A 27,785-nucleotide genomic window follows, 5' to 3' on the forward strand; every position below is an offset into this window, starting at 1 on the left:
GACAAAGCACCAACAGCCAAGGGCACCATGGCAACAGTACTTTCTGGTATTTTCTTTATCATAAATGACTGCTTCTCTGTGCATTTTTATGAACACTACTATAAAGTTATCCTGTCCACTCTACACAACAGATCAACAGTCTCCAGTGTAGAAATGATAAATCTCTACCTCCCATCAGGCCTTGTTTTAAGTGATATCTAGAAGACCCTTTTCTAGATTGGCCTCTGAATGCAGCTGTGTTAATAAACACAATGTTCATCACAGTAAAAGAAACTGACATCTTCTGCCATTGCCGGTTTGTAAAATGATAGTGAAAGTGAAGTGATTGGTTGTGGTATTGTGACGTATTACATGCTGTTGTCACCTGACTCCCCCTGGGTTCTCCAGTCAGTAGAAATGAGCGCTGGTTCCCCACTTCAAGACTGGCACCAGTAACAGCGCCGTGGAAAGGGTGTCTCAGTCTGTTTTCCATGACCACACCCCTTGCTTCAGAGCTGTGTTTGGACAGCGGTTACTTTCTATTTTTGAAATTTTGCCACATAAACTTGTTTTTTTTCTGGATGGTAGCTGAGCAACAGTGCTCTACAGATTTTAGTGTCATCTGAAATGCCACAATCTAGTTCACTTTATTGTAGCCTCATGTGAGCCCATAGCTGAGCACCATGTTCAGAAAGAATTTGGAGTTATGGGTGGGTCTCAGAGCTGAAAATAATAGTCAAGCGCTAACAATGTCACGATGCGCCCCTACCAGAGCCCCAAACAGTCTGAGTAAACAGCGGTGTCTTCCACCGCCTGAATTAATGAGCAGAGAGACGCTGCACCGCAACATTTCTTCCCATCAAACTGACAACTGAGGTGTGACCTGTTCCAATTAGCACTCAAATATCCCACCCCCTTTCTACCTCTCTCACTCACCTTTCTCCACATCCGTCTCTGGGGTCACATTTCTTGCCTTCTGTCTTGCTCTGTTTTTCTGCCTCTGTGTCTGACAACTGCAGGCGCCAGCGCTCTGACCGGGCTTTAGATGGTTATGATCACTGAAGCCTCTATTCACCAATAAACCTGTGACAGAAGGCCTGAATAACAGAAATTAATTTAAAATAAAAATGTACACAAAGAACAGGGCAAACAACAGACCAGTATCAGACAGCTGAAAAAAGAGGAGAAAAATGTATGGGCCATTTGGGGAAGAAAATGAGACAGGCTCAGGATTTCATGGAAGTGGAGCCGCAGCTGAAGGACGGAGGCGTGACACAACCTGAAAAATGATCCGGTTTTATAGTCAGACCCTGGCTATATATGAACTCCTGCATTCGAGCTGGAGGATGTGGATGAGGATGCACATTGGAGCATCTCAAAGCAGGTTCATTCGAGAAATGACAATGTGCAATATTTCATCTCAAAATGTCGATATTTTTTATGTCGATAGAAATCATGGATATCTTGAAATCTTTTGTTTTTGAAATTATATGAATAGTACATTTTTACATTTCTATTGTTGGTTGGGGCTGAAGGGTTATCTTTTTTTAGCTAAGTGAGCCAAAAAATTACCTTTTCTGCCGTGTTCTTTTTTCTTGGCATGCACTAGTAGATTCATGTGACTCTGTAAAGAAGAGCAGCAGTTTCCTGCAGTCCTACTGTGGGATTTTCACGTGGATGAAGCTTTAGAGGCGTAGCTCTCTGTTGTATGAACAGAACAGAAAGAGAGCGTGTATTGGTCGGAACGAGAACCCCTGTGAACGTGAGCCAGCATAAGCCGCAACACCCCATGAATCTTAACGTTCGCGTGAAGGACAGGATTGCGGAAGGGACAGGATGAAAGAATGAGTCAATAGATGAGAAGACAAATAAGAACAGTCTTACTTTTGTAAGTCACATGACAGTACCCCCCTCCAAGACCGACACCCGATGGCATCAGTATGCCGCAGGTACTCAGTCACTAGGGATGGATCGTACATAACTAGCACAATGCACCAAATACTGGACTCCCCGACCGCGGTGACGGGAGTCCACGATCCATTGCACAATGTAGACAGGTCAATGATCCATAGAGGTGAAGGATCCAGAGCCGGTGGGTGAAGAGTGCTCATTGAGTCTGGCTGAGGATCTGAAACGGCCTGAAGTGCTGAGGAGACAGCTTGTGCGACTTGTTTTTGAGACGTATATCTTGTGTGGAGAGCCACACTTGCTGTCCCACTAGGAAGTGCAGTTGCCACGGATGTTGTCATGTGTGGAAAGCCTTCCACACAGCTGATACGAACTGGGGTCCCTGATTGGAAACAATGTCCTGGGGGGGACGCGTGGAGGCAGTCGGCAGTTGTGGCATAGGAAGGAAGGCCGGGCAGGTCGAGAAGCTATCCACTATGGTCAGGATGGTGGTCATATTATCGGCTTCTGGAAGACCACTGATGAAGTCCAAGGATATGTGGGGACATTGCATTGCTCAGTGGCACCTCAGTGGCATCTGCCAACAAAATGTGTCTTCTGCTTTTAACCCATCACCCTTGGTGAGCAGTGGGCAGCCATGAAAGGTGCCCGGGGAGCAGTGTGTGGGTGCTTTGCTCAGTGGCATCTGCAGAGAACACATTCAGTTGTGTGATCCATGTGCTGTGCTCCACAGATCACTTCACTTTAATTTTTTTTCAGTTTCAGACTGCCATTTAATCTGTTGGCCCACAGAAGCTGCTTGTAATTATGAGTTTGTTTGCCCTTTGGATGTACAGATGATGGGTATCAATTGCAACTGAGTGACCTGGGGTTTCTCTGCCAATGCAGTGCAGTACGAGCTTACCCATAATGCCTTCATTATACTTAAACAACAAATCCCAAAACAAAGGTTCTCAAACATTTATTTTCAGAACATAAAAACAGTGATGTGCAGTGAGGTTCATGGCTGGTGAGAGCTATTTTTACAAATATGGAAACTCTGAATAGTAGATTATTCACTGTTCAGCTGCCAGCATGACAGTGACTACAGTTTGTTTCATATCATTAGTAATAAAATAATAGATTGATGTACATAAAGTCCAGTTTCAATCATTTTAATAAAATTTCTATGGTCAGTCAGCAATGCACTTTCTGTGTAGAACAGCAGCAACAGTCACCTGTTGGTTTCACATCCTCCCCCTTCTGTGGGCCATGGTACTTTCTGCCTGACCTTGTGCCTTTTTCACTGCAATTTTTACATCAGATTAGCAAAACTAAATATGTCACAGACAATAATAAAATATAGTAGCTAGTCACTACTGTCTCTTGCATTTATCTTCTGTATTTGAAGAGGAAAATGGCAAATTCCGCTATTTCGATTACAAAATACTCAAAACATGTATTTTATGTTTTTTTTTTTTTTTTTTATGACATGAACCTCACTTGCCTCCATTCATTAAAGTACATGTATTATTCACAGCAAGCAGAGTTTGCCCACAAATATTGTTGAACTTTTTTTAACTTACTGGGTCACTATTGGCACAGTGAGTTAATGAGATTAGTTGATTAACGCATGGCTAATTAATGAATTCAGAAGTGTTATTAAATGTCAGTGTAATAACATTACATGGTTTTTATGCCCTCATACAAAATCAGTCACTATTAGTGCAGGCCATGAAAAATACCTTCTTTAATGCATCACAATGACACAACACATTCACACACCACATGACATTTCTCACGCTTTGTAATTATAAACATTTACCGGCCAAATCTTCAAGCACATGTTCCATGATTGTGTAGGGGAGGGAATCTGCATGCATGCCATCACACATATGCAACTCCCCTTGTTGTCACAGTGGAGCTCCACTGTAAGTGAACTTTATGCTTGTTGTACATAATGGGATTTCGGGCAGTGGTCCCTAACCCTAACCCATTAAACTGTGAGAGAATTGCCTTGGCACCAAAGGTTTTCTTATTTCCAAAATTTAGGACAACAACTCATATTTACTGACACGCTCCATGAAATGACATTGCATGCAGGCGAAACGAAGGGCAACATTTGAAGAATTTATTTAATATTGCTATTCTTCTCTTCCACCACCTCTCCTTTCCCTACACAGATAAAAGGAATGATTGCCATTCATCTTGTTCTTCTATACAAACTTGGACACCTACAAATAGGTGTCATTATTGTACAGTCTACACACCTGTTTGTCATGTCCTGGGCCAGGAGGTGCACGCACGGACATGTCCAAGCAGGGATATGAAACAGGAGGGGGCAGCAGGACATGAACGATTAATGGCGTCTAAGTAAATTAAACGTATTCCTAATAGCGTGGAAGGAGAGCCTACTTAACTATAAGAAGCCTCTTAGCGTGGCTCGATCAACGTATCTGTCCTCGTTAATAGACAAAAACAAATATAATCCCGGATTCTTGTTTAAAACTATAGCCAAACTAACCAGGAATAAGACAGAAACGGATACTAACACTCAATATCATCATAGTAGTGACGATTATATGAATTTCTTTAATACTAAAATAGTCGCGAATAGAGATAAGATTAAAAGCACAACAAATAGCTCCGCTGATATTTCTATGGAAAATAATATTCAAATAGCTGACCACCGATTAGAATGCTTCAACCTTATTAAAGAGCATGAATTAATTAAATTAATCTTGTTGTCAAATCAATGTACTTGTGCTTTGGATCCGATTCTTGTGCTTTGGATCCGATTGAACAAGATTCCTTAAGCAAATAGCACCCGATATTATAAATTCTATCCTCAAAATTGTTAACTTGTCGCTTAGCACCGGCCCCGTACCAAGTTAGTTCAAGGTAGCAGTCATCAAACCCCTGATTAAAAAGCCTGATCGCAGTCAGCTTTCAAATTATAGGCCGATATCCAACCTTCCGTTTATATCAAAAATCTTAGAAAAATTCGTAGCCCATCAGCTGAGTGTGTACCTAGACAGTAACAATATCCACGAAGTATATCATTCGGGATTTAGACCTCATCATAGCACTGAGACAGCGCTGGTTAAAGTGGTTAATGACCTGCTGTTGGCCTCTGATCAGGGACGCATCTCGCTGCTTGTCCTGCTTGATCTGAGTGCAGCGTTCGACACTATGGATCACGCTATTCTCCTTGCCAGGTTAGAGAATGTTATTGGGATTAAGGGAACAGCCCTTGAATGGTTCAGATCATATTTAAGCAATGTGAAGTGTTTGTCACAACAGCAGCACATCACAGGGTGCACACAGTGAAATGTGTCCTCTGCATTTAACCCATCCCCCTGAGTGAGCAGTGGGCAGCCATGACAGGCGCCTGGGGAGCAGTGTGTGGAGACAGTGCTTTGCTCAGTGGCACCTTGGTGGATCGGGATTTGAACCGGCAACCTTCTGATTACGGAGCCGCTTCCGTAACCGCTAGGCCACCACTGCCCACAGAGCCCCCAAAAATATTTTGAGCTTGTTGACGCCGCTCTCCACGGAAGCTCTCCACAGCAGCTGAACAAAATAGAGAATTGTCTGAAGGACATTAGACAGTGGATGCTCACCAACTTTCTCCTGTTAAACCCTGACAAGACAGAAGTTCTTGTACTTGGGCCTCAAGCAGCCAGGCATAAGCTGGCTGACTACACCATAACCCTGGATAGCCTTTCTATTTCACCAAGTATTGAAGTAAAGGATCAAGGTGTCATCATTGATGCAGGTCTCTAATTCAATTCGCACATAGATAATGTCACTAGGGTAGCATTAAATATTGCGAAAATAAGAAATATCATTTCAATGCATGATACAGAAAAGTTGGTCCATGCATTTATTACATCAAGGTTAGATTACTGCAATGCATTACTGTCTGGATGCTCTAGTATGTGCATGAGTAAACTCCAGCTAGTACAGAATGCTGCAGCCAGAGTTCTAACTAGAACTAGGAAATTTGACCACATCACCCCAGTCTTACAATTACTGCACTGGTTACCCATCAAATTTAGGATTGAGTACAAAATCCTACTTTTGACCTATAAATCTCTAAATGGTCTCGCCCCGCAGTACCTGAGTGAACTTTTAGTTCTTTACGACCTGCCATGCCCCCTTCAATCAATGGGTGCGGGGTCACTACTGGTACCAAAAGTACAGAAGGTCACAGCTGGGAGCATATCCTTCTCTTATAGAGCTCCACAGTTGTGGAACGGCTTGCCTGTCAGTGTCCGGGACTCAAACACAGTGTCAGTATTTAAATCCAATCTCAAAACCTATATGTTTTTTCTGGCTTTTTGTTAAAGTCCTAGACACTCATTTGACACAGTGTCAATTATAAAGTCCGGTTTATCACAGAGTCCCCCTGTTAGACACAGACACAGACAAAGTTAAATTCACCCTAGTTAGGCTGTCCTAGTTAGGGTACCGGGCCACTGTAGCACCAATACTCTACTATCACCACATATTTCAGTATCGGTCATACAATGCCACCGTCTGCCGCTGCTTCTAATTGTTTTCTCCGAGACACTGAATCAGGCGCCCAGACTACTGGCAGACCCCAGTGAAGAGACCAGCAAATAAATCCTGGTTCCTGACAACTGCTAAATGAGGACTTAGCATGAAACGAACCAGAGGGTCACAACAGCCACCACCACCGTTACAACTACAGCTTCAGGGATCTTCAAGTGGACCAGTAGCATCATTATTAACACTTACTCTAGACCATGACACTGGACTACATTCTGGACTTCTCAACCCTACAACTGTAGGACTTATTATTATATTGTATAAATCATCACCAGCCCTGCTCTGACACCATTAGCAGGCTCACTCAACCCTGGAAGTGGGTTCCTCTCTGTTTCACTCATTCCCAAGGTTTCTTATTTTCTTTTTTTTTCTCTCTCCTAGAGTTTTTTCTGTGGAGTTTTTCCTTGTGTGCAGAAGGGTCAAGTGTGGGGGTGTCAAAGCCCATTGAGACATACTGTATGTGATTTTGGGGTATATAAGAAATAAGAAATAAATGTTGTTGTGTTGTTGAAGATGTAGCAAGCAGGCAGCAAGAGAAGTGGTTCACAGTGCAGTAGAGTCAGTGGCTACCATGGCATTCTCCTTGCAAAAGCAGGCTGACTGGATAATAGTTGGGCGGCCAGAGTTAGCAATGTCAAGGTCTGATAGGTCTTAGAGCGAGGCAGGAAAATTGTCATGGGGCAAGGGATCTTTTGGCAACATCAGGGTCTGAAAAAGAAATAGGCTGCGGCAATTCGAAAGAGTAGTCAAAACAAGGCAGTCGACACATGGCAGGGTCAATAAGGTACAAAGGCAAGCAACAACAAAGACTAACAACGATGAGCATGCCCAAGCAATATGACCGCCAGAACTTTATAGTCGACACTAACCCTGTCCTTGTCTGCTTCAGGGTTGCGTGCTCCCTGTGGGTCCGGCGGTGGAACAGCAGCTGTGACACTTTTGTACCTGAGATTATTAAACCTTTCACACACTGTTGAAGGCATCAGACTTTTGAAGGCATCAGATCTTGAGTAGAAAATTGTTGAAGTGCTGTGATTTTTGCTGATTGAAAATGCATTTGAGAATCACACAGCAAGATCATGACTGTTTGCAGGGTGACAGTCCATAGTAGTTGTTCTTGGAAATCACGAAAACTGTAATTTTACATTTACAGCATTTATCAGACGCCCTTATCCAGAGCGACTTACAATCAGTAGTTACAGGGACAGTCTCCCTGGAGCAACTTAGGGTTAAGTGTCTTGCTCAAGGACACAATGGTAGTAAGTGGGATTTGAACCCGGGTCTTCTGGTTCATAGGCGAGTGTGTTACCCACTAGGCTACTACCACCCGGTAATTGGTAATTGTAAGGTAATTGATTTGGATTATATAATTATACCCACTCAGAGTTGGAATTTGTCTTGAAATGGTCCTTCAGTCTTTACAGACTTGACTCAGATTCAACCTTAAAGATCCATGAACAGCTATGTAATTTCATGGGGTCCCATTGATGAAATACACTGATGCAGTCACATGTGTCCATAGATGACTGCTTTGTAATATTTATTCAATTTTTATTCATTGCACGTACCACACAATAAATCGTGGAGAGTGTTTTCATCAGATGCATCAGTAAAGTAGAAAAGCAGTGATCTGTGGATGCCGCCTAATGCAGTGTTTCACTTTACTGATGCTGTATAATGAAGAAATAGAGGAATAGTAAATGAAGCTACACGTACCACAACAGCCTAATCTGTAATTAGTCACAAAAAATATATGCAAATGTGAGAATCGATGCGTGGCTGGCTCCCGGCCCTCTGCTGAAGCATGATGGATTTTCCCGCGAGGCACGTCTTTCCTGTAGTGTTACGGGACAAGTGTGTGTTTTGTCAGTTCAGTTTCTGTGATGCATAAAACGCTCCCTGGTGGAATGAGGTCCTGGGCAGCAAAGTTACAGAAGTCCATTGAGAACATGAATTCTTAATTTTTAACCACTTAACCAAAAAGCTTAGCTGTAGGGTAAAACAAAAGATTTATAAAAAAAAACAAAACAAAAGGAATTAAGGCCCTAAAAAGGCAGCTTGCCATAGCGTGCAAAAGTGTAATATCAAATTGATCATTTTGAGTCATTTTGAAACTCTGCAGCACAGCACAAGGTGCACACAACATAATGTGTCTTCTGCTTTTAACCCATCACCCATGGTGAGCAGTGGGCAGCCATAAAAAAGCATGGGGAGAAGTGTGTGGAGACGGTGCTTTTCATTAGTGGCACCTTGGCAGTTTGAGACTCGAAACCTTCTGATTACGGGTCCATTTCCTTATCCGCTAGGCCATCACAGAAACACATAGACGAAACCAGGCACTGAATGTAGGAAATTAAAGGAAATAATGTCTAAATGAAGAGTAAGGATAATGAGGCACTTATGACCCACATAAGTCAAATCAACATAAAAAGTAGTCACTCTCCAGTTGCTGGAGTCACCCATATGGTTTCCAATGATTGCAAAAATAACAATCAAGCTCAGTTTTCCTTTACTTTAGCTCAATTTAAAAACCACAAACTCCAGGAAAGCCTTGTGATCAGGATGTGATACAAACTATGTATATTCCGATAAATGATTGTGTTCTCACACACAACATAAATATAATATCTTTGGAGACAGTTTACTTCTGTCTATCGCAGTGTATATCTACCACACTTCCTGGTGTTTATTTCTCTCCATTAATTTCACTAGTGACAGTGCTGGAGGGTAAGGAAGCGAACCCGTAATCAGAAGGTTGCCGTTCAAATGCTGTGGTGCCACTGAGCTTGCTGCTCACTGCTCACTAAAGTGATAGGTTAAATGCAGAGGACACAGGTTGTGTGCTGTGCATCACACTCTCGTCACTTCACCATCACAGGTTATTTTGTTACACCAGTCATATATCATGTATTCATGAGAACTTAGTGAATATTGATGGATGCCGGGGTCCCTGAAAAATGCAGCAGTGGACTGAACACGGATCAGGATGACTGATGTAAAAAGAGAATTTTACATTAGATGTGTGTTATAACACTCATTTCAAATCAGAACTGCTGCTATAGTTATAAAATGTTGCTGTATTAATAAGTGCAGATCTTAAATGTATGCAGTGCTCAAACAAAGGAATATTGTGTTAAAAAAATATAATGGGCAACATGATTTGACAATCTGTTAGTAGTGTCAATAACAAGGAGTCTGTCAGGATTGACTGCAGCTGTGCTCAACACCGGTGGCCAATCCTGACGGCGCATAAATGCCGGATATTTCCGCCTCTTCCAGGTCTCCGGCATTTTCGTGGACGTTAGTGCACGTATCGTATGTGAATGTGTATTTTCAGTTCTGGCAATCGGCACACGCCTACGGGTTTGTTTCAGTTTTTATTTACGTTAAACTGTTTATTGTTTATTTAATAATAAAAACCCCTTCCCAACATGTCAAACCTCTGCGCTTCCTTCCCCCGTAAGTCCGTAGTCGTGACAGAGTCTCTTATGTCTAGTTCAGACTAAAGGGATATTTCAGGAGATTATATAATATGTAGAGTGTAACGAATTCGCTCAAAAGGGAAATATTTATAATTAATTATAACTGGTTATAATTAATAATAAACATTTAGATTAGATTTTAGGATAAACTGTAGCAGAATTAATTTTACAATTACTTGATCTGTCCGTCCACCGAGCAGATAATATAATTATTTATCAATTCTAGGAGAGGTTATTCCCTGGCCAAGGAAAATAACTTTTCCCACTCTGCAGTGCTAGCCGTAATTTAGCATGTAGCTTAAAGGATCAACGTTCAGTGACTCCAGATTGTGAGCAGCACACAGAAACAAACGATTGTGAATATAAAGAATTTAATAAATGAGCCTATAGCTAACATACAACATTTACATTTACATTTACGGCATTTGGCAGACGCCCTTATCCAGAGCGACTTACAACGTGCTTTCAAGTTACCATCGATGAAGAGATCAATTCGGGTTCACTAGGACCCCAACTATGAATACATCTATTTTATTCACTCAACAATTAAACAAACATATACATACAGGATAAAGGAAAGTAAGGAAAAGAGAATGGCAGTATTTCACATCAATTAACCACAGCCTAATGAGAATCATCAGAGAATCAAGGTTCACCTTAAAAGGGGTTCAAGCTCAAACACGCACCTAAATAGTTATAAAACGTTACTTGCATTGGTCCTTGTTTCATGAAAAAGAGTCCTCATGTGGTTGGGTCAAGATCCTCAACCTTTAGGCGTGAGCTGGAGGTTTTCCTTGAAGTTACTTGAAGGTAATTTTTGGCGGGAGAAACTTTCTTTGTCTGGGTTTATGGCCCATTGGAATTTTCATTGCTGGCCCAGAGAGAAACTGCAAACTGAATTTTGTGATCACATAGTATGCTTCACTGTTTCAGTAATAAAGAGAAGTTCCTTCTGATACCAAGAAACTGACCTTTAGGAGGTAGGAAAGTAGAGCTACACACAAAATAGGCAATTAGAGTTTAACTTATGCAAATAGGAAGTTGTATCTAGTATAATTCATGAGAATGTACACACAACGCATGCATATACGGGATCCACTTATAATCGCATATTCCTAGCACAAAATACAGAAAATATCTTTGGGTGTGTGCGTGATGTGTATTGCAAGGGTGGGGGGGGTGAGAATGAGGTCACCTAGAATGCTTTGAAGCTTGATGTCACGGTTGGAGACCCAATCTGATTAGTGTCCTTGTGATAGTGGGGAAAACTGGGCAATCCAGCCTCAATATAAGTGTAGACTGAGGGTCCAGGTTTGTAATTTATATGTAAATGTCAAAGGCTAAAAGGGTCTTTGGAGGTGAAGGGTCCTAGGCAGATGCTGTGATCCTAAACAGACGCTACAAGAGCATATCTGAGCATATGTGTTTGGTAAAATGTCATATTCACTAGAGTGCCAGTGTGCAAGAATACCTGAATACTTGAATTAAAGCACTGAATTTATCTGGACCCAAGTTGTCTACAGCAAAAAGTGTTGCCTTTGTGACGTCTACTGACCAACTCTATGCACAAGGGTTCCTGGGAGTGTGAAGAAGATATTTCTGTAAATCCTGAAGACATACACTACCAGTCGCTTCCAGTTTGAATGCATCTACTCTGGTATGGTTATGGAGACTTAGTTGGAGTTGCCTTGTTTTTCCTTCATGTTTACTATTGTCATCAACAGCTGCTTCATGAGATACTCATTAACATGAAATTGATTTTCATTGTGAGACACTGCAGCACAGCATACAGTGCACACAATGAAATGTGTCCTCTGCATCCATCCATCTTGGTGAGCAGTGGGCAGGCTTGAAAGGCATCCGGGGAGCAGTGTGTGGGGTCTGTACTGTACATAACACTCCATGATTGTTGAAAACCATCCCTGTTGTCTAACTTAAGGTGTAGGAGAGTAGCCAACAGTGTAAAATGCAGTCATCACAGCAAAAACTCCCTGCTTTGGAGATACATAAAACTTTTGGCTTATTACACACGTCTCACATGTGTTATTTAATAGTCCTCTCTGTCTTGAGTTTTGTTCTGTTATGTAAAAAAAGGCAAGACCAATAAATGATCCAAACCTTTGACTGACAACTAGGTGTTGTGTCCTGCAAATGAGAGCAGGACACTTTTTGTATTGCTGTGGGGTTGTTGGGTCATTTGTTCTTATAATAAGATAAGTTTGTTTAAAGAGACCATTTTACTAATTTTTGAAAAAACACATTTTAATTAAATTCATGTTACATTTTTTATTGTTCTAGTTTTCAGTGTGAATCATTAGATATTCTTTATAAAATGTATCTGTAGCCAATTATTAAACTAAAATTCAGTTTACTTAATTTAATAGCAATATCAACTAATACAAAATGCAGCAGCAAGACAGATCTTCAACCTTCCCAAATTCTTCCACACCATCCCTCTGTTACATTCCCTCCACTGGCTCCCAGTAGCTGCACGCATCAGGTTCAAAACACTGATGCTGGCCTACAAAGCCAAACATGGAGTAGCACCATCCTACCTCATAGCCCTTATTATACCTCACACTGTACCTCGTATACTCAGAGCCTCCAGTACTGCTCGCCTGGTCCCTCCTTCTCTGAAGGTAAAAGGAAAACACTCATCTAGACTCTTCTCCGTCTTGGCCCCTCGGTGGTAGAATGAACTTCCCCTTGAGGTCAGAACAGCTTAGTCACTGAGCACTTTTAAACGGCAGCTCAAGACCTTCCTCTTTAGAGAATATTTAGATTAACTAATAACCTTCTCATTGTCTGACTTATGTATAGAAACTACAACAAAGTGAATAAAAAGATTGTATTCATAGTTCGGAGACCTAGTGAACCAGAATAGATCACTTCATTGATTGTAACATGGAAGCACATTGTAAGTCGCTCTGGATAAGGGCGTCTGCCAAATGCCTTAAATGTAAATGTTTTTGCATGACAATCATATGTAAAATGTTATGATCATGACATCAGGGAGAGGCAGAGAGTATAACAGGATGCCATTTTTTAGCCAATTAGCAATTCCATAACACCCACAAAAATGGGAGAAAATTTGAAGGCCCCTGTCCATCCCAGAACTCCATTGAATGTTCCGCCCTGGCTGCTCCTAGCCTCGCCCAGCAGGATCGTGAGAGTGTCACATGATTCTATCCATGTGACCGGGAGCAACACTGAGATGAGGTAATGTGACTCCCATAAATTGACAAGATGTCCACTGCTGGTTAGTCATTGATTGTCATTCGTCAATTCGACTCAACTCTTTTTCCACCGCAACTACGTAAGATTTATCCTGTTCTTCTTCTCACCTTTCAACTCATCCTGACCCTTCCCCAATTCAACCTAGAATGTGAACGTCAAAATTTGTGTGGTGTTGCGGCTCACGCCGGCTCTCATTCGCATATTAAACTGGAGGAAACGTACCTGCCTCCTTGCGTCTAATCGCACCAGGGTTTCTCGTTTTTTCCAACATGTGCTCACGTTCTGGTCCCACGCTGGTACCGGGACAGAGAGCAGTTTGGAGCAGGCCACACAATGCCTAAAATTTAATTTAGGAAGAAGAATGGCACAAGATCATCTCTCAGAGGCATTGTGAGAGAGCAGACAGTGCATTGCTCGACACACAAAGAGAAATTAATAAATCATTGCCCTGTCATCTTTTCAAAAATTGCCATCTTGTGATGAGGAAATGGTAGAAGGTGTGTGTGTGGTTCAGGAGCTTTCACATGAAAATACAGCAGACGCTATCTTTACACTATACTGTGGCAAATTAACTGCCTTGGCAATCACAAACTACTTGAACTTTATGTAAAGCCAATCGTAATCATTGTAGCAAGTATAAAAAAAAAAGTCTTTCAGCTGAAGGTCAAAACATTCCCTCCACATTATTGTTGATGCATTTTTGATATTTCCAACAACATTGCCAAGGCTTGTAAAATATTAGAAATGTAAAATATTAGAAAATTTGGTTTTGTGATGTCCATGGCAGCAATTGCAAAGATTTCCATCAAAATATTAACATTAGTTTTCCAATTACATTTGATATTTTGAAATGAGGGGATTGTGTGTAAAAAGACCCCACTCACTAAATTTACAATATTTTGTTCATTCAATTGAATTGAAATTAGTATTTGGCTCCGAAGCTGATATCCAGTATGCCTGAGCAAATTGCAGAACTTCTGCAGATGAAGGGCCAAGACTTGGGCAACACTGATTTTAAAAAAAGCAGCAAAGCTTGTGCACTCAAAATCTGAATCAATTCTAAAACTTTTGGCCAGAACTGTATAACTACTTACTGCAGCAGCTAACTGCATTCAATATTCCAGCCAAAGATATTGTAGCATATTACAGCCCATTTGCATGGGCCCAACTACTGAGGTATATTTGGGAAATTTTGTCACTTTTGGTGATGTAGTTCAGAGCATTCTACCAACATTATGCTCTTGCCTCTCTTTGTTCCCCATCTACACCCTACGCTGATTTTATCACCATGTCTGCATACTGCTAGCAGAATTCTGCTAACTGCTTACACTTATGCACCATTACATCTTCTTGTTAACAATTTAAATATTTTCTATATAGCAATTCTTTCAAAATCAAAGGCAGAAAAAGTCACGGCTTAGGCCAAAATTAACACTGCAAACAACTCTACAACAGGCCTCAACACCATGACTGCTTTCTGATATAACAGGTTATAACCACCAACTTACTGCAAACCTCAGACTGCTAACCACACTATACTACTATGAGCTAACTGCTTAAAAACCTCAGTTTCCTACCTACCATGACTCCTTACTCAAAGGCCAAATAACAGCTCATAACTATGTTTTTCCTTTCTACAGTACTTCTGAAAGCAATGCATATTCACACACTGTCATAATTTAATTTAATTTAGCAAAGTTCCTTTTTGACTCAGTGCTGACACAGGACAAATGGGGTTCAGACCCTCATAGAACCAATAGAATATTGAACCAATATTGAATTTTTGGTGTCATGAATGAAAAAAAAAATTTACCACTCTGTAATAAGTAAAAGTTCCCTTTGATATTAGTAATAATTATTACTAATAATTAGTTTCATATTTATTCATCCAATTATTTAGAAAATAACAAGGATAGCCCCAAAAAATTGACACACACAACTGTCACAACTTGTGGTCTGTCACTCATGGCGCTCCACTCCTGGGTCTGTCATGAACTCTGAAAGTAGTTCTGTGTCTTGATGCAAATCTGCTGATGACACTTTGAGACACACCAAGTTCACGAGCAACATCTGACTGCCTGGCACCGACCCGAAGGCGCGCCATGGACAGGTGACTCTGCTCATCTATTAAGTGATGTCATGTTGAATGAATGGCTGTTTGAATGATGAACTTAGAATGACTTACTGACAATACCAGCTTCTTATACCCACAGAATTTAGAAATTGATGCCACGTTGAGAACGCCACGTTGGCCCCAATATGAGGCACACCTGAACACAATGACACCATTACATGGAAAACAAAAAATTAGTTGTGTTGATCACCCCAATACAATTGCCACCCTATCCCAAAAATGTCTGAAGTGAAACAAGCACCGTATGAATGACATCGTATGACATCCACTTAGTCTGAGTAGTAGGGCTGCACGATTTGGGGAAAAAGACATATTGCGATTATTGAGATCAATATTGCGATTGCGATATGATAAAGGACACTTGCTTGTATATCAATGAAAAGTCGCAAACTAATAGTGAAATGTTTAATTTCAAAGTGAAACAAACTACTTTACAAACTACCTGAAATGCCCAGTGCTTTCAAAATACAATATTCTACAAATATAAAATAATCACAAAAAAAATAAAATAATCACAAAAAACTCTTTACATTACTGTCGAACGACAAACCCTGGTAAGGCTAAACAACTGTTTTGATTATATTTGGCCATTATAAAATCCTGTATTATAGTTCTTACATTTAACCAAAACGTTGTTTGGAGGCTGACTTGAGCACAGGGATGCATAGCTTTGCTAGCTTAGCTAAGGTTAAGATTTGTAAACTGAGGTGAATTTCTTTAGGAAACCAAACAGCTAAGAACAGTCTAAATAGTTAATGCCTACGTTTAGCCAAAACATTGTTTGGAGGCTGACTTGAACACAGGAATGCATAGCTTCGCTATCTTAGCCTAGCTTAGCTAAGGTTAAGACTTATAAAACTCAATTTTACCCATATGTCTCCGAATCGAAAGTCATGTGACCAAACACGTCACATCCGACTGAAATGTGAGACGTGAGATGTGAGACTTCAGTCAGTTCGCCAACTTTGAGAGAATGAGAATGGATCGGCAACATATCCGATCCAATCCATGTACTAATCATTTAAATCGCATCTTTTTGCGTTCATGTAATCGCACAGACTGACATCGCGATTACGATTGCGATTAGATTAATCATGCAGCACTACTGAGTAGTATATAATAGTATATAACTTGCACACATAAACTGTATATAACATTAAGAGAGTCCTAGCACCTCTGGTACATCAGATGGCAACAACACAGCACATGGTGCACACAACGAAATGTGTCCTCTGCTCTTAACCCATCACCCTTGGTGAGCAATGGACAGCCATGAAAGGTGCCCGGGGAGCAGTATGTGGGGACGGAGCTTTGCTCAGTGGCACCTCAATGGTACCATTTGAACTGGGAGCCCTCTGATTACGGGTCCATTTCCTTACCCGCTAGGCCACCATTGCCACCTATTTGTTGTTGCTCATGTGTGAAGCATTTCCCTATGTGTGCTATCTGTTCGAAACTGAAAGAAGTTTCTTTAGGTTGTGTTATTCACTTCTGTGCCTGTTCAATGTTTCTCGTATTGTGCATTTTAAATCTCATTCTATTGTGGTATTTGTGACTCTTGCGTATATAAATTTAATTTTGCATTCAGGTGCATCAAGATGAAGTTTAGTTTAAGGGTGTGCACACTACTGAAACCATCTTATCATATGTTTTGGTCTTAATCGTCCGTCACTGACTATCCATAGCTGCTTATTTTTAGGCAGGGTGGAGATGTAGGCTTGTAGAGTCCTTCCTGAGGCACAAAGACCAGGCTGTAGCCTGCCTCAAGAATTCAAAGCATTCACTCACACCCTCACACCTACAGACACTTTAAGTCGGCAATTCACCTAGTGTTCAAGCACTTGGATGGTGGGAGGAAACCAGAGGACCAAGAAGAAGCCAACACAGAGAGAGCATAACAATAATCATAAGGCTAGAGCCATTTTTAGATGGCTGTAGATACTCACTGACTCCTGACCTCTCCTGATAAAAATTGTAATTTATTTTTAGGACTGGGTGGCAATGAAGTTGCAAGTGTCTCAATATACACTCGCTCACTTGGTCACATCATCCAATCACATGGCTTCTCTTATCACTCTTACGCTGATGACACCCAGCTCTATTTGTCTTTCCCACCAGAAGATGCTACTATAGCAACAAAAATTTCGGCCTGTCTCTCAGACATATCGGCGATGTCTGAGCAACACCTCCAACTCAACCTATCTAAAACCGAGATTCTGATCTTTGTGGGCAACAATTGCCCACAGCAAAACCTCTCAATCCAAATTGACTCGCTACTGTTAACACCCACGGCGTCTGCAAAAAGCCTTGAAGATTGGATTGACGACAAACTGAGTTTGAACCATCACATTGCTGCGATCTCCAGATCCTGCAGGTTCACTCTCTACAACATTCACAAGATTAGGCCTTTTCTCTCGCAACAGGCTACGCAGCTCCTCGTCCAGGCAATGGTCATCTCCAAACTCGACAATTGTAACTCTGTCCTGGCTGGAGCCTCTGCAGTAACCATAGAACCACTTCAGATGATCCAAAATATGGCAGCCCGTCTCATCTTTAATCAGCCAAAATACACCCATGTTACACCTCTTCTTACCTCTCTCCGCGGTAGCTGCTCGCATTGAGTTCAAATCCTTGATGCTTGCCTACAGGGCTGTAAATGGAACTGCACCCTCCTATATCAATACAATACTACCTAGCTACACTCCTGCACGCTCTCTCAGATCGGCAAATGAAATGAGACTGAAAATGCCCTCCAATCTCTGATTACAATCAACTCTGTTCTCCGTTGTTGTCCCTCACTGATGGAACAACCTGCCCTCCTCATTTCGACTAGCCGAGACTACCACCACCTTTTAGAAGCAGGTGAAAACCTGCTTATTCAAAAAGTATTTCAGACAAATCTAACACTTACACATGCACATGCATACACATTGCACAAAATAATACATATATATATAAATAACAATTATAATTGTTTTCTTTGTCTAGCACTTAACAATTTCCAAGCATGCTCTTTGCTGACAAGTTAGGCCTTATCAGGGCTATTAGTTTTGTAAACTCAAAATTCTATAGAAATCAAACGAGAATTGCTCTTGTCTTCCTCTTGTAAGCGTAAGCGGATAAAAGCGTCTGCAAAATAAAGTAAAGTAAAGGTGTCTCTGTACTACAGAAGAAATGCCCTTGTGTAGGTGTGTATATTCTCCATTACACTCTGTTTCTGCGTGACTGAGCCTTTACACGCTGCTTGTCATGTCCATTTCCTAACGCTACACTTCCCCCTGAGATCACTACAGCTTCAGGGCTGCGTGCAGCAAGGACATGAGAAAAGGGATCAGGGGTCTCATCTCAGTCCTGGTGAGGGAGGTCTGAATATGTAAGTCACCTCCAGAACCCCCAAGCCCCTCCAAGCCTGGAGAGTGAACAGTTCGTGGCCTTGTTTTATGAATTTGGTGCTAGTTTAAAGAACACACACACTCACACGCACATGAGATTAATAAAGGATCATCTTATCTTGTCCCACAGGTGGGAAATTTACATTGTCATGGCTGAAAGTGGACAGTAAAAGATAAAAGAACTGTGAAAAAAACTGGGTGAGATTATAAAAATAAAGAAGATGAAGAAAAATATATATAAAAATATATTTGTGTAGATCTGTATACATAAAATATATGTGCGTATACATTCTTGGATACATAAGCACATACTGCACAAGAAAAACACTATGGTGCATTGGATGTGTGTGTTTGCTAATCTATGTATGTGTGGTCAGCTATTGTCTGACAACGGTTGGAAGGAAAGACCTCCAACAGGTTTCAACTCAGCCTCGAGAATATTCAAATCGGCCTCCAAACAGGGACAGCAGGGCCAGGCCAGAAAAATCTTCCATCCCCACACTGCTCCCCTGGTGCCTTTCATGGTTGCCCACTGCTCCCTCAAAGTGATGGGTTAAAAACAGAGGACACTCTGTGCACTGTGTTGTGCTGCAGTGTTTCACAATGACAATCACCTCACTTTCACCTTCTGAATCTCTCCGTCACACATCGGGGGTGCCACAGCCTGCCACTGAAGAAGCTGCTCAGTGTTGTCAGGGTCTCCTGCATTGGGTTGGGGATGTGAGTGAAGTCTGCAGTGTAGATGGTGAATAGGAATGGTGCCAGGACTTGTTCCATGTGGGAACCACGTACAGCAGACTACCCTATCCAATACACAGCCCTGAGTTCTCGCATACTGTTGTCGGATGGTGATGTAGTCCAGGATCCATGTTGTGTGTTGTTGATTTACTCCTGTTTACTCCAGCTTGTCCATCAGAATTGTGGGAAGGATGGTGTTGAAGGCACTGAAGAAATCAAAGAACATGATTCTCACAGTACTGCCAACGGTCTCCAGGTGAGAGAGGGAATGATGTAGGAGTTTGGTAGGCAAAGTGAGTGTAGTGAGACCAGTGATGAGCTCACCAGATGCCAAAACTGAGCTAGGACCAGCCAATCTAGGGTCTTCATCAGGTTGGATGTCATATCTAAGGACCTGTAGCTGTTGAGGTCATTGGGTCTCGTATTTTTTGTCACTGGCACCACACAAGAGATTTTCCAGTTCCAAATGTTTGATTTATTAACAATGATTCTCATGATTCATGAGTGTTGGTGTTTTGGGGGGTATGTGATCATTTTAAATGAAGTGGGATAAAGAATGAAGATTTGTGCAGAGAATATATCGGTGTCCATGTGTGTACGCATGCACGCGCTTGTGTGTGTGTGCGCATGCTTTCTCAAACTCAGATCACTGAACAATAACAACCAAACAACCATAGTAAAACAGTGCATCAGAGAGATTACATAACATGTTGAACACATTTTTTAAAAAGCTAGAAAGAATTACAATAGGTAAACAGGTGGCTTTTTAAGTTCTGTATAAAACTTAAAACTGATGTTAAGACTAAAACAAGGTATCATCAGAATTCCATTTCCAGTGAAACTAAGAATATAGGCTCAGTAATACACTGCAGCCAGCCCATGCAGAGCCTTAATTATAACCAGGAGGACTTATTGTAGACAGCAAAAGTCAGACAGCCTGTATAGAGTGTATAGAGAGTATAGAGAGCTGTGATCGTCAACCAACAGCTCTGGAGCCACATGCGGCTCTTTCATCCATACACTGTTGTTCCCTGTGGCTCTGGAAAATGTTGTTTTTAACTGTTGTTAAAAACAATGGCTGTATGTGATCCAATGAATGGGGCTGGTGATGTCCATCCATGTGAGGTAAAAAGTCCAGATATTTCATGGTATCTGGGCTAAGTCGACTGCAGCCAAAGTATGGTCTGGTCATTCTGTGAGGGATCGAGGCAGGGCAGAAAACACATGACTAACAGACATTTACTGAAACACAAAAGACTAATACACAGAAACAGTAAAACAGGGACGGTGCAGGGTAATACATCAATGACTGGACACGGACATGACACAGCAGAATACATTTATACACATAACCACAGATGCAGGCAATCAGGAAATCAGGGCTACAATGGACCAAAGCAAAACTCTAGTCCAGAACATGGACCCAGGGCAGCCCACAAAGTCAGGTTCATGACAAGTCAGGTTCATGACTAGAGAGCTTTTCAGTTTTATTTTGTCCAACTACAAGCTGCTAACTGGAAACTGCTAACTACTAAAGTATTTCTTTCTTTTACTGCTAAAGGCTAACAGTTTTTTTCCTAGCCTTGAGGTTGAGGTTCACTAATCTATAATTGCTTGGTGCTAATTTTTAATGACTAAGCACCAATAGCAGATCCCCAGCTTCCCTATTAAACACTGGCTGCTAGAATTTAGATCCAGGGGGAGCAGCAGAACTGTGCAGTGACCTCCTCTCTTTGCTGCCTCTCCATAATGCACCTCTGTCCATCCCTGCATACAGCCCTGTGGGAAATCTCTGTGCTGCGTCCTTCTCTCTCTCTAATTACAAACCCCTACAGTAGCTCATTAGCGGAACATTTTTCTGTGAAAAAGGGTAAGGGAGTGTGGCAGGGAATCAATGGCATTAGCATAGAGCTATGCAGTGGATGGATCTGGAATCTGGGCTGGATAAACCCTCATCCCCTGTCCCATGACTAGATTGCCGGACTGTGTTGGGCCACTGTTTCTGTGATCGCAGTGCAGCACTCCCTGAACCCCAGGGGAGGGGGCGTTTGGCTTTGTGTGTGAGAAGCACACAGCTTTTCATCTGTTCCAGTCTGTTTGAATTCAGCTTTTATGTATATCTGTCATTAAGCCCAAAACCCCAACAGATCAAGCTGTGCTTTTGACAGGTGAGATCTCAGCAATCTGGGACATTTGTGACAGCATATTCTTGTTTGGTGCTTGTGTAATGAGATCTAAATCCAACCCTCAGGTAATCTCTATTTCAATGCAATGGCTATTATTTTATAATAGGGTATGTTTTTAATGTTGCCAGATCAAATCTATTATCATGCACATTATTATGCAGTTGAAGTGAAAGTGAAATTATTGTCATTGTGATACACTGCAGCACAGTGCACAGTGAACACAACAAAATGGGCCCTCTGCTTTTAACCCATCCTTAGTGAGCAGTGGGCAGCCATGACAGGTGCCCGGGGAGCAGTGTGTGGGGACTGTACCTTGCTCAGTGGCACTTTGGCGGCTCAGGATTCAAACTGGCAACCGCCACCTTAACCTTCAGGCCACCACTGCCCCAGTTGTGCTAGTACCCAGCTCCACCAAACTAAGCATGCAGACAGAATATCATTTAGCTTTCAAAAATCTGTCTGTATCATGGTATCTTTTTTTTTTACAATCCCTGAACAAGACACTTAACCCTGGGTGTCTCCAGGATGACTGTCTCTGTCACTCTGTTGTATGTTGTCCTGGATAAGGATGTCTGATAAATGTCATAAGAGTACATATATAATAATTTTAATAGTTATCATTGGCAGAGTAGTTAATGGCAACATAAATTGATTTAACTAGTAAATTAAAATTAGACATTAGAGCCACAATAAATCCTTTCGATTCGTACCCGCTAGGTAGGGCTGTGGCTAAGCGATTATTTTTAAAATGATTATTTTTTCGAATAGTTGACTATTCAAATGACTAATTAGATGATTTATCTAACTATAATTTTTCTGTTGCATGATAATAAAAAAACATAAAATCACTAATTGCATCTAAAGATTAAATAGATTACTTTATTATACAAAAGTATCCAAAGCCAAAAATCTTCTGCTTAAAACAAAATAACAGCAGTGCTATACAAAATGGTTTAGTTAAACAACACTTTTTTACAGTACAAATAACTCAGGTTTGAAGGTTTTGAAATAAAAAGTTGTAGTGCAAAACAAAACACTGTGGAGTTCACAGTATGGCTATCCCAGCTTGTTCAAGACAAAATAAAATTACTGTTTCACAGTTTTTATGGAATAGCGCTCGGTTTTACAGCCCGAGAATAAATCTCTTGAATAAAAGATTTTTTTTAAATGCAGTGCAAAAAGATGTAGTTCACAGTATGGACATTCCTGAGTTTTCTACAATCTGCTATTGTAGATAGCGGTGTTCTGTTAGCTATAAGTTAGCCATCCTTACCTATAATGCCAGCAGTATATGCTATTTCCAACTAACGTTAGCTCAACACTGTTTAGCCACTAGGTATTAGCAGAAATCAAACACAAACACTGTTAGCTCACATCAACAAAGTGCGGAGAGCTCAAGTACACATTGCACAATACACTATAAACGTTACTCAAACATGCAATTAATTTAGTTAACATTGACGAGAGTAACGTTACTTACTTCTGTTCTCTGGTGTCACGAGAACATTATCGTGTGCTTTAAATATTACTGTCTATAGTCCATATTCAGACATCACGCCACTCGTGGTCTAAAAAACCTGGATCAAGGTAAGGACTCTAGGGTTCACATGAAGACGAGATGTGCTTTTCTTCTCCCCTTTAGTGCCCTTTTCTGGGTTGATGGAGAAAAAGATAAAAACACAGACAACAACATTAAATAAATAAATGTTTTATTAACAACAAAAAAACTTTACATTTTGGTATTATTTAACCATTAATGTAAAATCACAAACAGTAGCATGACATGTCTAAAGCAAGACTAAATCAACAGATATTTTATATCTGTCCCAGTTTATTAAAGTTAAGTAGTTGGATAAAGTCAATTCAAATACACACCTCTGCAGAAACTCCAAGATTAATGCAAGCCCTGATGGGTAATGTATGTTAAAGCAATAATAGCTCCCAAACATCATGCACAAGGCTGAAATGAAGGAGGGGATGTCGTGTATGATATTTCGAATCCACACTCAGCATGAACCATCCTGAAGAATAGCAGGATCGTCCTGAAAAATGACAAGCAACAATGACAATTTTTATTTTTTTTTAAAAGAGAATGAGGACAAAGAGTTGTTGGTCTGATGAAACAAATTAAACTCTTTGGGCATTTTACATGGGAAACATTGTATTTATTTATCTGAATCCTTAACACAATCACATATTTTAGCAATAGCATCATCAGTTAGACCCATGTAATTTTTTTTAAAGTGACCGTAGTTTACATAAAGTGTAATCCTGTCCCAACTCATGCACATTTTGCATCTCTTCCACAATTGTCTGTATTGTTGAAGCTGGAAGAAGAAGCTGCCCTTGCAGTTTTAGGTAGAACAAAGATACATTCCTAACGAAAGCCTCATTGAAATTTTCTGTCATTTCAAAGCTTATATTTGTTGTGATGCTCTGCGAAGCATCTTTACATGCACTAATAGCTGAAGTAGAGGCAATCGTTTCTCTGTACATCTCATTTATGCTATCCTCTGAACATGCTTTATGTTTCCTGGACATGTGAGCAGTAAATGATTTCACAGTGAATGTATTTTTCAACATTTTACTGGACATGTCACAGGTCGCCCCTCAACTAAGTGCTCTTTTAAGTGTGATACAAGTCCTTTCACTGTTTGAAATTGGCGCGTACAGCAAAATTGCACATTTGAATTCTGTAACAACTGCTGCAGCAATAGCGGCAGGTGTAGGTGTGTTATGTACAGGATAGAAATTAGCTTTAAAAGCTGCATAACTACAAAATGTCCGCTTGCAGTCAGCACCAACACATTTGAAAAAACAATGAGGTTCGTTTTTATGAACACTACAATGTAAAACATAACCCTTCAAACTCTATTGGTTTGCTGCAAAAATGGCAGGTTATCATGTTTGTCAGACTAACAACCTGTCTATTATTATGCCATATTATTAAAGTTTGTAACCTCTGCCAAAATGCAACAAAAACCACTACTTCAAAATATGGAGTTAACTAAAAAACGAACTGGAAGATTTTAGTCTCAAGCTAATTAGACAGGCCCGGTGAGGCGTGTTAGCACTAACTGTAAATGCATCGATGATTAAAGAGAGAAGCTTGTATTTTCCACACAACCATCGATCATATACTTCAAATTCACAGGAAAAAAATATGTTAGCTTGCCAGTGTTATAGACGTGACTCTGTGTCTTCATGTAGATCCAGCTGCACTTGTTGGCTGCTCTCACGATAATTGCGTTGTCCAATCAGAGAACAGATAGAAACCTGCCACCTGGTAACTTGACAACACAGAGACCACCTGGTTTGAAATTCAAGTCAAAGTCAACTTTATTGTCAATTTTGCCACATGTACAGGACATACAGAGAATTGAAATTGCGTTACTCTCAGATCCATGGTGCATACAAGTAACATTAAAATACAAACAGTATGTCAGGATTGACTGCAGCTGGGCTCAACACCGGTGGCCAATCCTGATGGTGCATAAATGCCTGAGACTTCCGCCCCTTCGAAATCTCCGGCATTTTTGTGAACTTGCTCATGAACTTGACCTCCGTTCGTGAAGGTGTTTATGTTTTTGAGTTCTGGCAATCGCCACACACCTGCGGGTTTGTTTGTGTTGTTCCCCTTTATTTCCCGTTTTTGGCTACCGCGCCATTGTTTCTTTGTATTTATTGTTTGTTATAATAAATCCCCTTCCCAACATGTCAGACCTCTGCGCTTCCTTCCCCCGTAAGTCTGTAGATGTGACACAGTAACATTAAATACAACACAGTAACATTAAATACAACAATAACATTAAATACAAGGTATACAAATAAGCATAATATATAAAATTTAAAAACACAATATACAAGTAAGGGCACATGGTGGAGAGTGCAAACCACATAAACAATGTAAACAATGTAGTGCATCAGAGCTTGTAAAGTGTAAAAGTGTCAGAGCAGTCTTGTAACTGACTATGAGCAGTGTGAGGTAGTTGGCAGACCAATGCTGCACAGAGTGACTGGTGCAGGTCAGTTTGTGTGTGTGTGTGTGTGTGTGTGTGTGTGTGTGTGTGTGTGTTAGAATTCAAAAAGTTTGTGGGGCAGAAGAGGGGAGCCGGGAGAGAGTTAAGCTTCCTGACAGTCTGATGGGTGAAGCTGTCTTTCAGTCTGCCGGTCCTGGCCTGGAGACTCCGAAGTCTCCTCCCTGATGGCAGCAGGCTGAAGAAAGTTTGCATTGGGTGGGTGGGATCGGCTGCTATGCAGAGGGCATTTTTGGTGAGACGTGTGCTGTAGATGTCTTGGAGGGAGGGGAGAGGGACACCGATGATTCTCTCAGCTGCTCTGACTATGCGTTTTTGGCAGGACGCATTGCAGGCTCCAAACCACACAGTGATGCAGCTAGACAGGATACTCTCGATGGTTCCTCTGTAGAATGTGTACATGCTCTTCTTAGTTTGCGGAGGAAGTAGAGACGCTGCTGTGCTTTCTTGGCCAATGCAGTGGTGCTATTTGTCCAGGAGAGATCCTCAGTGATGTGCACACCCAGGAACTTGGTGCTGCTCACTCTCTCCACAGATGCACCGTTGATGGTCAGAGGAGCATGCTGAGTATTCACTCTCCCGAAGTCAACAACAATCTCTTTCGTCTTCTCCACATTCAGAGAGAGATTGTTGTCTCCGCACCACGTGGCCATGCGGCTCACCTCGCTTCTGTAGTTTGATCAAACGTATACATGTATTTTCGCGGGAATGTAAAATGTACACTGAAATTCAGACTTTTACATTTAGATTGGCATTAAAGCCTTAATATTATTCAATGACATTACCAACCATTTTATCATTTATAATAACAAAAAAATAAACTGATAAACACATATACGCAGTCAGTCATTGCAAGTATTAAAATGATTGCCTCATCTTCCATTAAGACAACTGTTTTTTTAAAGTTACGCGCTTTGGTCACTTGCCTCTGTTAAAAGAACATCCCCCAAGACTCATTTACTGCTTCCAATACACCTCACAACACATTATGGTCTCAAAATAATTTGTGTTATTCAGTTTGAATGTTATAGCTGATTCGTGTATGTATATTTTACATACAATCTTGCTTGTAAATTATAACATATTTATTTGTAAATTATTATACAGTTTTCTTCTGTACAAAATACATTAGATGAACATTGTGGTTATGTAATTTTACCTGTATTGTGTAGTTTTTTGTAGTACAATTTTCCATTGTTAAAATTAGTCATCTAGAGTTTCCACATAGAAATATAATTATTTTAACATTTACTTACTGTAAAATAAACAGTTTTGTTTGGTTTAGTAGTTTAGTAAATATTAGTGTAAATAAACACTACTTGATTGTTTTTCTATAAAAAAAATGTTTCCAGTATTTTACAGCACTTTACTGTTAATTTCACAGCCATTTTTACAGTCTGCTTTAGGGCTTCATTCCCCCCTTAACCGTGAGTCGTGACAATAAATGTCAGTTATGCAGAATATGTTAGCAATTCCTTTATGGAATTAAGCTTTATAACATTGAAGCTGGGCAAAATGGTTTGCGTTTTTTTTTTTTTTTTTTTTTTTTTTTGAGGTCATTAAGTCAACTAAGGCCTAATTCTGGTCAGTGTTTTGCTCCAGCTGTCCTAATATCACCTGTCACATGGTTTCCCACCTTCAGGAGGTAATTGGGTGCCACACGCAGTCCATTAGGCTGTTACAGGCCCTCTTTATTCCTCTGTGTGGTTGGAGAGTCATAGTGCGGGGTGGAGTGTGTAGTTTTTAATGAACTCTAGTGCAAGTCATTTTCTGGAATTTCCCCAAGCCTGAATAATGGAGATTGGAGAAACAGAGAGTGAAGCATAAAAAAGTATGTTTTTTTGGTGAAACATGTCTTTCTCTTATTTTTCAGGTTTGTTGAGGAACCAGTGGGTTATTGCATTCACTGCTGTTTACTGGTGGATGGTGTTGGTTATCTGAGACGTGCGCATTTCTACATGTGGATTATGGAGGCCCATTTCTCAATGAGGAGCTTGTGAGTAGACATTCACATGTCATTTCTGCTGTAGAAACATTGTGACCCCCATGCTGAGCTAGGGGCTGGTGTGTGGTCTCCAAGGCAACTCCAAGGAGGGAACGTATTGCTGTTTGATTTTTTTATTCAGCTTTGAAGGTTC

General features: G+C 40.8%; 1 protein-coding gene across 6 annotated transcripts in view; it reads left to right on the plus strand.

Annotated features, from left to right (window-relative positions):
• The window catches only part of dlgap3 (discs, large (Drosophila) homolog-associated protein 3), a 152,969-nt gene that overhangs the window by 70,577 nt on the left and 54,607 nt on the right, over positions 1-27,785 (plus strand). For 5 of the 6 annotated variants that reach the window (XM_028963325.1, XM_028963324.1, XM_028963327.1 and 2 more), the window contains one exon: positions 27,521-27,643. The gene's annotated coding sequence lies outside the window, so the exon portion shown is untranslated. Of the gene's footprint in view, positions 1-27,453; positions 27,479-27,520; positions 27,644-27,785 lie in introns of those variants that run through there. The other variant, XM_028963329.1, reaches the window with a different exon arrangement.

The sequence above is a fragment of the Denticeps clupeoides genome, chromosome 20 (assembly GCF_900700375.1).
Source record: "Denticeps clupeoides chromosome 20, fDenClu1.1, whole genome shotgun sequence".
Taxonomy (NCBI): domain Eukaryota; kingdom Metazoa; phylum Chordata; class Actinopteri; order Clupeiformes; family Denticipitidae; genus Denticeps; species Denticeps clupeoides.